Source organism: Equus przewalskii, chromosome 27 (assembly GCF_037783145.1).
Source record: "Equus przewalskii isolate Varuska chromosome 27, EquPr2, whole genome shotgun sequence".
NCBI classification, from domain to species: domain Eukaryota; kingdom Metazoa; phylum Chordata; class Mammalia; order Perissodactyla; family Equidae; genus Equus; species Equus przewalskii.
In genome coordinates, this window is record NC_091857.1 from 32,019,363 (window position 1) to 32,033,684 (window position 14,322).

Consider the following 14,322-nt stretch of genomic DNA (forward strand, 5'->3'; position numbering starts at 1 on the left):
AAAGGAAAACCGCCCTATCTGCCCTCCACCATCTCCCATCTATCCATTGACCCTATTTTGTGGAGCCCACACTTCCCTTGCTGTCCTCAACTACCTCTCTCCCCACCACTGGATTTGACTAAGCTAATTCACCACCTACTGGCTTCTGAAGAATGGAACTGCAAGGGACTGCTGCTTTTCCCTCTGTCCCCTCACTCCACATACCCCCTCACACACACATATCGTTCTTTTCATGAAATTCGTAAAAAGATGTAGCATGCTGACTCTAAAAAGCTGCTGGTCCCTCCTACAGAAGTCTGTTATAAAGAGCAAAAGAAACAGCCAAAGAAGTAATTGTTACTAATGAAAAGAGAGACCTCAGATCTTAAAACTATTTCCTATTTCATTGTTCAACTCATTGGAAGAGGGTTTAAGGGTTGGCTCATTTTTTCCCCCAGTAATTTGTTATGGTTCCAGAAACTTGAGAGGTACCTTAAAATATTGATGGAATTATATCAATAAATATATTGATATATGGTATATGTATATATATATGCTATATATATATATATGGCATTGATATATGCTATATGGTATAAAAATATGTTTGACTGAGCAAACTTGAGTCTGAAAAAGTGAAGATTCCATTTGAATTCCAAAAAGATGCATTTCCCCATGCTATACACTGAAAGATTTCCCTGGAGTTTCATTTTGTTGATGCTCATACATATATCAAATTAAATTTGAGGAAGGAAGAGAGTGCTTATCCATGAAAAGTTTATGGAAAGAGAAGCACCAGAATAGAACTATTAGATAACTTAGAAAAATTAAACACTTACCTCTAATTGGCACCCAAAAAAGTAAATCATTCTAAGAGATGAGCATTTTAATTCTTTTTCATTATAGCATCAAGTATCATGAATAGATCAAGTTGGTTTGCTTCTGTTATTAAGAGCAATAAAGTAAGATTAACCTTTTAGTGCTTAAAAGTATTCAATGTTTTTTAAAATATGCCTTATGGAGACTAAAGAGACATACCACTACATGCAATCTTAGACTGGATCCTGTATTGAAGAAAAAAATGTTCTAAAGGATATTATTTGTCCAATTAACAAAATTGGAATATGGATAGAAGATTAGATAAAAATATTATATTGATGTTAAATTTACTAAAGTTGATAAGTGCACTGTGGTTATGTAAGAGAATAATTATCCTTCTTCTTATGAAATATACACTGAAGTATTTAGGGATGACAGGTCATGATGTATGCAACTCACTTACAAATGTTCAGAAAAAAATATTACGTGTGTATGTGTATACATATGTGTGTAGAAAGAGAGAGAGCAAATAAGAAAGCAAATGGGGTAAAATGTTCACAAATGGAGTAAAAAAAGTTGAATCTGAGAAAAGCGTATTTAGTTTCCTCCTTGTAAATACGGTCGTGCTTTGCTTAATGACAAGGATACATTCTGAGAAATGCATCTTTAGGCAATTTTGTTGTGTGGACATCATAGAGTGTACTTACTCAAACCTGGATGGTACAGCTTACTATGCACCTAGGCTGTCTGGTACTAATCTTATGGGACCACTGTCACATACATGGCCCATCGTTGACCAAAATGTCATTATGCGGCACATGACTATATTCTTATTGCAGTTTTCCTAAAAGATTGAAATTATTTCCAAACAAAAAGATTAAAAAACATGCCTTATGGTTTGCAATTATGTTTTGAAGATCAGTTGGAAAGTGGAGAGACAAAAGGGAAGAAGAACTAAAAAATTAATTTCCTGGAAAACAATTCTCTGCAAGACGGGAAGACGGAAGCTTCTTTCTATCTTCAGAGATGGCTCAGCATCGTAAATGCTCTTTGTGCTTCTGTCCACCAGGCTCCCTCTTTTCTCTCCAGTCCTCATCGGTAAACAGCCTTCAAAAGCATTCTCGTTGGCTCAAAAATATCTACAAACAAAAAGTATGAAACGAGCATCTTGGTGCAAATGGTGCGTCGCATCATCTTGACACTGAATCCTCTTCTTTCTGTTGCTGATGGGACATCCACTGAGTGAGGCAAGCACAGTTCTACACTAAGCCCCAAGGAGGAGTTCCTTGGGATTGAAATTCAGTGTTATAAAACTCAAAACGCCTTTGACATAGTGGACTATGTTCCTGACCAAGTTACTAAACAATGTTTTCTAATAAGAATAATAGTGAGGGTAATAATAATAATTAGTATCATTCTATTCTAAACCTTTTAAATGTATTAACTCATTTAACCCTCACAACTTTATGAGAGGTCTTATGATTATTTCCAGTTTACAACAGAAGAAACCAAAGCTCAGAGAGACTAAGTCATTTGTCCAAGGTCACATAGCTGGTAAGCTGCCAAATTCAAAGCCAGGAGATCTGACTCCGAAGTCCACATTTTTAATAACCACACTAGACTTCCAAACTATACCTTCCTAGGACTCAGACAGCAGTCTCTATCTGCTAGGCAGTTGGAATTGTTCTAACTATCCTAACTGACTGGTTGGGACATCACTGTAGACGCCACATTGTTTTTGTTTAAAATCCCATTACCTGAGTTTCATGAGGCAAACACCTGTTGAAAAGTCAGAGTTGCCCTCTGTCCACTGTTAAATTTCTAGGGCCAGTTCAATGTGTGTTGTTTACAGTGAGTGAGATCACTACTCCCAAATAAACTAGAAAGATTAAAGAATTAACTGCTTCTCCATGAACTCTTCAATAATTTTCTGATAAATGACCTCTCTCCTCTAAATCCACTGTGAACCATTAGGTAATATTCAGCTTCTATAACAACAGGAAATGTACCAGCTCCTAGCACATAATCCCTGAGTGACATGATCTAAGACTTGTTTTGTTAGTTTAGCTAGTACTGCACATGGGTTCTCATCAAGAAACCCATTTCCCCCCCTCTCAAGAAGCATGAGATCCATGGTAGGCTTTCTTGAAATGAGCACCAATTTACTTCATGGTATTCCTTCTCCAAAAAGAAAAGCTCCACAGCAATAATAGGGTGGTGTCCTAGTAGAGGTAATAGTAATCAGACTAGTAATGGTAGTAGTGGCCAGCACCTGACAGTATCAGGCACTATTCTGTGATTCGACCTTGCCACATCCCTATGATGTAAGTATTATGAGTGTCCCATTTTATAGACGAAGAATCTGAGGTACAGAACCAGGAGGCCATCCTGGTCATTGGAAAGTCAGATTTTGCAACCACTTTGTATTGGTCAGACAGTCTAACCTCTCTGTAACAAACCACCCTAAATCAGCAGCTTAACCTAATGAAGATTTATGTACCACTCATATCACAGTCTCATCAGACATTCAACGGTGTCCTTCCACAAGGCAATTCCACACTTCCTCCTGGTAATCCACCATGGAACTTGACCTTGGAGCTCTCCTTGGACCATGTCCAGCTGGTAGAGAATGAGGAGGTCTGGAATGTGGTCTCCTATGTGACCAGGAGAAAAATGATCAGCTTGGTGGACACTTAGCATGCTGTTGGAAAGATCATAGAAGCCTAGCTTAGGTGGGGGCAAAGGAGAGTGAGCAAGAGAAGAATTTTGGTCCCTGACCACCTATCCAGTGTGGCATGCCACTCTCCCTCCCTCACCTTGCCCCACACAGACAGTCAACATCCACACATGTCTTCTGGGGTCAGGAAATCACATTGTGATTTCTTGTGCTTTCAAGAGGAATGAATCCTTTGAGTTTTCTGGGCCAGGGTCTCCCTCAACAACTAGACAAAAGAAGCAGAGTGGAGTAAGGGTCAGAGGCACGTGAACATTCTCTAGCTCATCTCAACTTTGGTCTGAAATAAGCAAAGCACTGACACAGTGACATGGCCTTGACTTGGGCAAAGCATTGTTTTGGAGGAGCCTGTTTCTGAGTGCTTAGGCTGGGCTCGTCCAGGCTAGCTCTCACTCTGGTTCCCACCACACCTTATTTTTTTATTAGGTCAAAAACTTTCATGAAGTTAAGTCAGGCAAATCGGGGCTTAGCTGACTACAGTTACAGGCATCCAGGAAGAGCAGAGGTAATAAGAGAGACACACTCATCCAGCGTTGACAACCTTCCTCCCTGCCATTCATTTATGTCTTGTTTATTCTGAATTTTATTTTGGTTCATCAGTCAGTCTTATAAGATATTCTCTTAAAATTATATAGAGTAGGGAAATTTCTTATCAAACATCAAATTCTGGACGTTCATTATCTTTCATTGGCCCAGAAGATAGAACTTTCTCTTAAAAATATCTCTCAAAGATCTCGACTTTGAGACAAATTTTATTGTTTCAGAGGCTGTTTATATAGTAATGCCACTATCCAAAGACATCTCCAGTATAGCAGCATTAATTCAAGATCTCTTTAGAACATACGAGTCAATAGAACTTTTCCCTGAACGGTTGGTATCTCAATGTCTTTATCCTCTACCTGCTATCAAAACTCCAGGAAAAATAGTGTTTAGTTCAGAATCACTGCAGTGTTCACTGAAAATACACAGCACAAAAATTTTTAACACAAAATACAGAAACAACCATTCTGCCTCGCTCTCTCTTTCTCTATCTCTCCCTTCCTCTCCTCTACCCTTCCTCCTTTGAAGAGCTTTCAAATAAAAATTGAGAAAGGAGAAAACTTCCCAAATAAAATTAAACAAGCAAATTCATCAGACAGGATATCTACGGAATTCTGTATGAATATAATTCTGTAGGTATGACTTGACAGAGTTAGACATGATAAAAGAGAAAGGACCAGTTGCAAACCAATGTACCTGGTAGAGCTGATAAACAAAGAAGCATGAGGTTTTAGTGCAAGGAGTTGAAAAGACCATGGACACTTGATGTACTAGGAATCATATCAGTAACACAGCAACATCTAAAGTAAACTGATCCTGCAGCTTAGGTAATATAAATTAAACAGGCATAATTCAGTTCACGTCATTGTTCTGAGCACTCACCAAACTGAAGCGTTGTGTTACACAGTGGGGTTGGAGAGATAAATAAGAAGTGGTCACTGCCCTTGTGGAGGGGGATAGACACTTAATCTCCCTGCGAGGTGGTCAAGGTGTTGATGGAGATGTGCAGGGGTGAGGGAAGAACAGAGAAAGACTGGACCTCAACCTTGTCTTGGGGACAGGGACAGAGTCTGGGACATGTGAGAAGAAACCACCAAGCTAAGGGTATAAGCAGAGTTAAGGGCATTTAAATGTGAACAAGAAAAAAAAATGAGCTGAAGGGTGTCATGTCATGATCTATATGTCAAGAGACCAAAGACCAGGGGAAAAGTGTGGAAGAATCTGGCTTGATTGAACTCAGAGGCTGAGCAAGAGGCAAGGAATAGAAAACTTACCTGTAGACACTTCTAGAGAGCACCGTATCTATTACATTCTTCACTCACTTCAGTGATAATTTCATCTGTTAGAAAGTAGAAGAAATAATGAGAAGTCCGACTCAAAACCAAATTCAGATCAACTGAAACAAACTGCCAAGAGAGTAGAAGTAACAGCAATCCAAAAGAAAATGAATGTATTACCTTGGGGTTTCACAACCAGGCAGCAGAGTATATTTGAAAAATTCAGAAAAAATTACATAGAATTCCATGGGCAAACACCTTGGGAAAAAAGAAGACAACTCAAGAAGGATTCAGGATCCAAAAGAAGTAAAATTGATGTAGTGATAGAATCAGAAATAATGCCTAAGGCTTTTTGAATTATAAAACAATGTTTCTGTATTAAAAATATTTTGGAAATTATGAAAAGTTGTAAAAATGCAATTAAAACCACTCCTAATTCCATTAACCAGAAATAATCTTTTTTTCTAATAAATATAGTTAAATTGGAATCAAATAGTATAAACAGTGTATTCTACTTTTTTCCCCTTAGCATAATGTAAGCAAATCCCCATTAATTTAGTTTTAGTCAGAAAACCTGACTTTTCACAGCTGCAATAAGTGTCATTATATGAATGGTACTAACATCGGATTAAGCACTCCTTCCTTGCTGGAAATATATGTCATTAATAATTTATTGCTATTATAAATAACAATATGATGAATACCTGAAGGTTCCACTTGGTTGTTGATATTTCTTAACAACAGCGTGAGCCATGGACCCCTCCTTAGGTACTCTGTGGTTATGGATTGCTGATTTTCTGACTTAGACTGCTGAGAAAATGTTCCTGACTGGCTAAGGCACTCATCTAAGGAAAATATTACAAAACTGATTTTTCAGTTATCCTTGATAATGGAGGAAAAAAGAGATGAAAATCTTTAGGCCCTTTTTCATGTACTTTCTGCTTGGCCTGAAAATCCATGAGAACAGATCCAGAGAATTCCTAGACACCATGGGTGGCCTTGAGGGGCTATTTTTATGACAACTAATTTTGTTTACATTTTTGTGTGCCAATCGGGAGTTTGGCCAATGAATCCTTTTGCCCCCTCTCTCCTCATCAGAGGCATTGCTGTAGTCTATCTAAAGAGAGTTTATTTTTCTTTATACAAGTCACAAGTATGGCAGGGGGGAATACACAAGAGGTAGAAATGCAACTAATTTTGTCCGGGCCCTGCAAGTTGTTCACGAAATCGCCAAGCCAAGGGGAAAAAACAAAAAGATTATTGGGTGAGAAGCCAGAATTGAGAGCCAGGAGAGTTAGATGGTGTGGTAAGGCAGTCATGCACTCCGTGGGTGGGTAGCAAAGCTCGCAGCCAACGATCAAGAGAACAGAACCTGAGCCAGAGGTCAATGGCCTGTGGGCAGGGATGGGTGGGAGGGGTGGTCTCTTTTTGTCCACAGTGCAGTGAACTTGCTGGCTGGAAGGAGCTCCTTTGAAGCAAGGGAGAATGAGACCTTCATGAGAATTGTGACCAAATCCCTAAGGAAACATATCTGATAGCCCAAACAAAACCTACAATGATTGTTGGAGGTAATCAAAGGCCAGTGTCCCACACTGGTGGCAGAGGGTGAAGTAAGTGGACCTACAGAAAGTGGGTCCTGTCCGCCCCACAAAGCTCAGAACCAGCTCAGATTCTTGGGAGCCTTGGTAAGGCAAAAACACTCCCCCGTGGTCTTAGAACTAGCCTGCACTGCTCACCATTAAATCAGCAAGGTTTCATGAGCAAAAGATAGAGACACGGATACAGTGATTCCATCTTGTGAGAAACAGCATTTTCCTGAGAACCAAATGTGCTTCTCCAGACAACGCGTGTCCTCCCAACCAGATGCTCCAGGGAACTCAGGGAGGAGAAGGGAAGAGAGGCTTAAAAAACGCTTAGTCACACAATGAGTCACGAATGGCCCTTCCCCACATTGCACATAGCTCCTGTGTTCCCAAGGTCAGTAAAGGTCACCACTGGGCTAAAGAGCACCCCGTCTCAGGCCCCTGCACTGGCGACAGGGTAAGAGGAGGGACGGGGAGCTCAGAGGCTCAAGTAGCAGCCTGCTCTTGGCAGGGGCTGCTGCTCATTTTCTTTGGCTGGCTCTAACTACCTGTCTGAAAACACAGCAATGCAGGAAGGAAATTTTTCAAGAGATTAAACTATTATTGTTTCCTGTGTGGCTGTCTTCACTGGTGTATGAAAAAAAGCTTTAAGGGCACTTGAAAAGAGATTTGTCTGAATAGCAGGGTTGTTGTGATCCATCCCCCCTCCAGTCGGGATTTGGCCAATTTCCTCAGGAAAGTGGTTGATTAGGACCCGTGGATTTATCCGTGGCCTAAATATAAGATGTCATAAAGGTGATTAATGGTGAGCTCACCATCAGAGGGAGTTAAGAGTTTATAAAAGCTATTTTTAACGATTTGGAAGGGAAAAAAACTCATTTGTCACCTTGCCAACATGTTTCAATAGTTAAAAACCTCTTTGTGGCCCCTGATAATTCATGCTACCAACTGTTAAAGGTTGTTGTATTTTCTGATTTTACAAGTTTGTTTGAAAAATTGATTCAATGTGTTTTGCTGTTTATAGAAAAGCACATGAGGGAAGGAAAATAAAATGTCTTTCCACCATGATTAGTGATTGCTGCTCCTGGTAACACTTAAGTACAATAAGCCTGTTTCTGTTTTCTACCCTGCCTTGCTGTTTATGCCTCTGCCGTACAAATAGCAACAGATGGATGGTATTCCGAGACACCTTTCAGAGCCCAAGCAAAACCCAGCCTGCGATTCCTAAATCAGGGGAAATCAGAGTCATTCAGAAAGTGGATGATGGCATGGATGCCCACTGGCAGTGTCCAGCATGGCCTGGTGACGTCACATTGCCCAGAGATGCTCCAGAATGTGACTTTATTGTCATGACAGTTCCACAAGGCAAGGTCCCTCCTCCAGTCCAAACCAGTTAACTTTGTTTAAAGGAACATAGATGATTAGCCTCTTTTTAAAGCTGAATTTCCTGTAAAGTAGTTACCAAATTCTCTGAAACTGACATTTAACCATTCGCTGAATCACGCAGTAAAGCACTAAGAAGGACTTACTGAAAATAAAAGGCTGTTCTTGTTGGCTAGATATTTGGGCATTTAATGGATGGTAAAAACATGAAGGCATGGGTGCATGCCCTGATGTGTATAGGGTGGGTGGGATGAGACTAGGAGCTAGTTATTGATATACAATCAATTGTTATCAATTACTTCGAGTAACTAGCAAAAACGAATAGGATGCTTTCTGTGATCCTTGAATCATTTTGTGAGTTGATCCTGATTGACGTGGGAAACCTGATGTAGTCCAGGATATTCCCTAATTCCTTCACTTGTTTAACAAACCCTCTAATGTGGCAGGAACACGGAGTGCTACTCAGTGCTAGGGAGGCAAATGTGACTAAAGGCTCAATGAGCTCCACGGGGAGCCTGGAAGATAAAAAATGTTCTTACAACAGAGTGAGATAAATGATATGATAATATGTATATGTGCACCCAGCCTGGGTCAGGGAGAGGTAAAAATTTTTCTCCCAGAGTACCAAAAGTAGAGATAATAATAGGTATCATAGTTAACTGGAAGCTTCTCTTTAAGGTAACAGCCCATAAGTTGCAGGAATGACTCTCTCTCATGTCCCATTGGCCTGAACTTACTCTGCAAAGGAGGCTGGGAAATGCAATCTCCAGATAAGCAGCCATTGCCCCTAAAAAGATGGAGATCCTATTACTAAAATGAAGAAAGGACAATTAGCATTGTCTGCACCTGTTATTTTAAACTATTGTCATTAGAAGTCCAAAAGGGACCATAACATCACAAAGTATCAAGCAGCAAAAATGTCCTGCTGAATATGCAAGGCCCAGGATTGCCTGCTGCAGAGTCTGCAACAAAGGATAAGACCCTTGATCACTGTTTTGCATTAAAATTGCTTACAATTCATATTTAATTATTTATAATATGTAAATATTTATAATAAAATTTAATCTATTTTCACATTAAAACAAACATTAATACAATGTGAATAGGGTGTGTTCAAAAAGTAGTAGAGAATTTAAGTGCAAGAGGAGCCAAGGGAGAAGAGATAAACGTCAAGTCTTCAAACTCAAGGAAAGAGCCAGAGCAGGGAAGATCCCCCGGAATGAGAGTCAGCTGCTGCACTGGGCTGCTTCCTCAGCCATAAGAGCTCTTCCAGAGCACAGCTGTATTTTATGCAGCTTTGTGCCCCCCGTTTCCCAGTATAGCTCATTTATTGGCTCTTGATTAATGTTGCAGAGAGGAGAAGGACACTTTATTTGGGTTTTAAATAATGGATAAGATGTCCTAAGGCCTATCACTGAAGGGGCCATTTGACCTTGGCCTCACCATCACAGGATCTCAAACTTCAACTTTCAAGGCACACGTGTGCCATATATAGAACTCACAAGGTGAAAAGATGATGACATTCATCATACAACTTTAATCTCATGATACATCACCAGGCCACACCACCTGTGGTACACATTGAATAAGTTTTTAGAAACCCTATAAACACCTTGTGCCTAACACAATTATACTGCATGGTGGGGTTTGTGTTTTGGGTAAACAGAATTTGCTCAATGCTAACTTAGATATTCCAGAACATTTGCAACGTTGTTTTGACATTTCTTCCCTTTGATGTTGGTGTTGTTTTATACTTAGGATCTCAAAACACTTTAAGTATGCTGGGCCTCTCTCAATCTTTTTGAAGTCCTGGAAAAGTATTCTTAGGTTATTCACTCCCAGCTCTACTCTAATATACCAGTGCCCTGAATGCCCTCTCTTCTTTTGTCTCATTTAAATTGGAGCGACGTCCAGTATCCCAGGGTGAAGTCATTGGGTTCTGGCAATTTCCTGGGCCTTTCTGTCCATCATAACTTTTACCCTAAGGCCCAGTACTCTCTCCGGGCCTGGGCTCTCAGGATACACAGCCCCTGGCTTCCAGCTCAGTCCAATCATTAATGGTAAGCTGGTAAACAAGGAAAGGAAGTGAGGACGAATACAGTCACCAGTCCCCTCCAGCCCCTGGGAGGACATTGCAGCCTTTTGAGGCATCTACCACACGCCCCACTCGAACTTAATAAGTATGCACCTAACTAAACCCAAACTCCAAAGCTCATACAAAGGACTTCAGTGCAAGCAATCTCCAAGTGGGTTTTCTAAAAATATGTGATTTCCATATTCCATGCCAACTCCCTCAGGGTTCATCCTAATAAGAAGTGTTCATAAAAACAACACAATGGTAAAAACACTCAAAACAAACAATGATCCTTTCCCAAGCCTTACTCTCAACCACATATAGCATTGATGTTGGAATGAGAAACAGATTTTGTGAAACTGTGTTTCAGGACTTGGTCCAGGCTCTCTCCCCTCCTCATCTATACTTTTCCTCTATGTGACAACATCTAAGTCCGTGACTTCCATGAACAACTACTGAGATGCTAGAATCACTTCCAAATCTTAAACTCTGGCCTCAACCTCTCTCCTAGGCCTCAGACTCACATATGTCACTGCCTATTAGGAGATAACGCTTAGACATCTCAACCACAGAAACCTCAAACTAAGCCCATCCCAATCTATGCTCATCATCTCATCTGAAGCTGCTCCTGCTCCAGGTTCCCTGTGCCAGTCAGAGGCACTACCACCTCCTCCTTGCCCAAGCTAAACATCTGGACATCACCCACCCTCATCTCCAACTCTTGTTGACTGTCTCCTAAATTGCTGTCAAATCCATCCACTGACACTATCTTATCCAGGTAACTTTGCCCCTTTTTCAGATTATAATGACTTTCTAACTGACTTCTCTACATCCACTCTTGCCCCATTTCAACCCATTCTTCCCTCTGCAGCCAGAAGTTCTTAAATATCTTTTTTCTCATTCATTCAGCAAATATTTATGAAACACCTCTCATGTGCCAGGAACAGTGCCAAGCACATACGCATATACAGTGGTGAGCAACAGGGCTGTGGCTCCTGTCCTCATGGAGTATACACCAATCAGATCATATCACCTCCAAGCTTAGTATCTGAGATCTGCAGAACCATGGCCTCCAAACTTGTCCATGTCCTAATGGAAGGGGGACACTAGCTAAGGAATTCAGACAGCCTCTAAAAGCTGGAAAAGGTGAGAAAAATGATTCTTGCCTAGAGTTTCCAGAAGGAATACAGCTCTACCAACATCTTGACTTTAGTCCAGTGAGACCTAGTTTGGACTTGTAACCTCCAGATCTGTGTTGTTGTAAGTGAGCAAGTGTGTGGTAATTTATTACAGTAGCTATAGAAAACTAATATCACAGCGCCATAGTATTCACAACGCCTAAGAAATATGATATCCTTCAATAATTTCCTTGTGCCTTTGCGATAGAGCCCAGAACCCTGACACACACCTTGGTCCCAGCCACCCTCTTTTGCTCTCCTCACTGCCACCAACTGAACATCTTTCAGCTCTCAAAGGAGCTACACTCCTCCCCTCGGAGACAAGAACACACTATTTCCACTTCCTGGAGCCCTTCTCTGCTTTATCTGGTGCATTCCAATCCTTGAATTCAACCTTTAAATTAAAGGCCATTTTCTCAAAGAGGTCTTATCAGAACCCCTTAGTCTGGTCCTGTTAGAGGCTCCCAGGCTCCCTCTACTTTCCTGTTCAAAGTACGCATAACACCTGGCACTGTTTGTGTCAATGTCTCTGTTCCCCACTAGACTGTAAACTCCCAGAGGGCAGAGCCTACGATTCTATTGTTCACTGTACCCTCAACACCTACTATGGAGGGTACTCAACACAAATTTGCAAAATGAATGAAAGAATGAGTGAAAAGGGGCAAAAGATACATTTTCTCTTTCATCTGGATTAGTCCCTTCTGTGTACATCCATTTTTTACATTCAAACAATTGCTTTATTTTACAAAATATTTTTGACCTCTTAAATTCTGATTCCTCGACCTAAACACAAGAAAAAAGCCACCTCCACTCTTATGCATCTTCTTATTTTTTACAAATTGCAGATTGTTAGGTTTTTATCTGGTGAGACTCTCTTGCTTTTTAGGGTCCCCTACAAGGTGTGGGATGCACCTCCTGGCACTCTGTATTTATTCCTTCCAGGCAGAATGTCAGTCACTGAACACAATAGAACCAGTGACTGGAAGCGTTCAAAACAGCCATGGAGCCACAGTACCTCGGAATTAGCTCGTCACTCTAGAAGATGACCCCACTGACTTCCCACGGCTAGGCCTGCATGTTGAGGTGTTTCCACTGTGGTGGTGAAAGTGCATACGAGGAAGTGAGCCCTCCCGTTCTGTCCACTCGGCTCAGCACCACCTCCAGTGGGGTCCTGCACCTTCCTTCTGGGGAGCCCCTCTGTTCCTCCCCTCCATCCACATGGCTGCTGGAGGAGGAACTGTGACTACAAGGTCACAGCCTTCTGTGGCTGCATTTCAGTCCAATCAAAATTGCTCCCCAGGAAATCTAAACCTGAGAGAGAGATTGCTTTCTCCCATTTCCCACACTATGCATCAAAGAAGCTAAGAGAAAAAAAAATTCAGTCCAGGGAAGGAGGATGGAGAGAAAGAGGGACAAATCCAGGTGAAAAAGGAAAAAACAATATCTGAGAGTCACTCCTGAGACCCAGCCCCATTCTTATCTTTGGGTTCTACAAGACATCTAAACAACCATTTAACAAGTTCTCCTTTTTGCCTGTGCTAGCTTAAGTTGGGTTTTCTCCTAACTAACTAACATATTAATTAATATGGACACATTCATAGAAACTCCCCCTTCAGCCTCTCTTGTAATCTACTATAAACATACTCGAGGCTGCTATCTGGGGATAAATCCATCTATGGTCACATAGAAGTTGGCGCCATGTGCAAAGTAAACCATGTTCTGGGCGGCATACTATCTCAGGGAAGAATGGAAGATCATGCATTTATCCAACAAACAGTATAGAACATAATACACGCATGGCAGCCTTGCAACAGATTATAAGCTGCTACTCTGTGAAGTGAAACGTCAGTCCGACATCTAAGAAATCTTTGTCAAGATCTTTTGAATCTTTACTGGCATCTAAAAAATAAATGACAAAGAATGATTGGTTTATGACTCACAGCAGAACCTAAAATCTTAGTTTCTTATCTTTCTCCAAAGCCCGCATGCCCAGCAGCTGCTTAGCAGCATCTCCCACCTCTCTCCAAACTTCCGACACCTCTCCCTGCCACCTCACCCAGCCCACCCAGTACGGTCCATCCTCACTCATTCTTTCAACAAATATGTATTACGCGCCTACAGTGTGCCAGGCATTTCAAGACCAGGGATAAATAGGAGAACAAGTCAAGCAAAATTCCTGCTCTCATAGAGCTTAAATTTTACAGTGGGGAAATAAACCTTCCAAACTTCTTGATAGATCATATTCTCTTCCATCTAGAGCTTTCTGAAATAAATCAATAAAGATATTTCCCCTCTCCCAACATTTAGATTTTGTACAATAAAGATTTGTGTGCTGACCTAGAATACACAGAGTTCTTCCTGGTGAAAAGAATTCTGTGATTTCCTCTAAGTGAGGAAGAGGTTGGGAATAGTCATTCTTGAGCTATTTTTCATGTCATACACTGTAAACACAAAAATGGGAGGGGTATAAAATTTACAATAAAGAGAGAGATGGATATATGCACATACACATATACACACGTGTGTGTGTATGCATGTGTATTTGTATGTATGTAGGCCACATGAAAGATTCAGTCTCTGTGCGAGATGCAATTTCAGAGAGAGGACAATTCAGTCAGTTGAGTAAAAAGAGAAAAGGCTTCCTGGAGGACATAGCCTTGGAAAGATGAGTAAGATCTGGGCACAGGTGTAGGCTTGTAAACATGAAGAACCTTATAAGCAAAGAGAGAGAGGTAGGAAAGTGGAGAGAGGTCAG

General features: G+C 40.9%; 1 long non-coding RNA gene across 4 annotated transcripts in view; it reads right to left on the minus strand.

Annotated features, from left to right (window-relative positions):
• Window positions 1-1,689: 1,689 nt before the first annotated feature.
• Window positions 1,690-14,322, minus strand: part of LOC103548890 (uncharacterized) — a 150,141-nt gene continuing 137,508 nt past the window's right edge. For 2 of the 4 annotated variants that reach the window (XR_011533851.1, XR_544377.2), the window contains 4 exons: window positions 5,530-5,607; window positions 5,347-5,411; window positions 3,299-3,452; window positions 1,690-1,937 (listed from right to left, as the gene is read on the minus strand). This is a non-coding gene — a long non-coding RNA (uncharacterized lncRNA). Of the gene's footprint in view, window positions 1,938-2,939; window positions 3,453-5,346; window positions 5,412-5,529; window positions 5,608-14,322 lie in introns of those variants that run through there. The other 2 variants (XR_011533852.1, XR_011533850.1) reach the window with 2 other exon arrangements.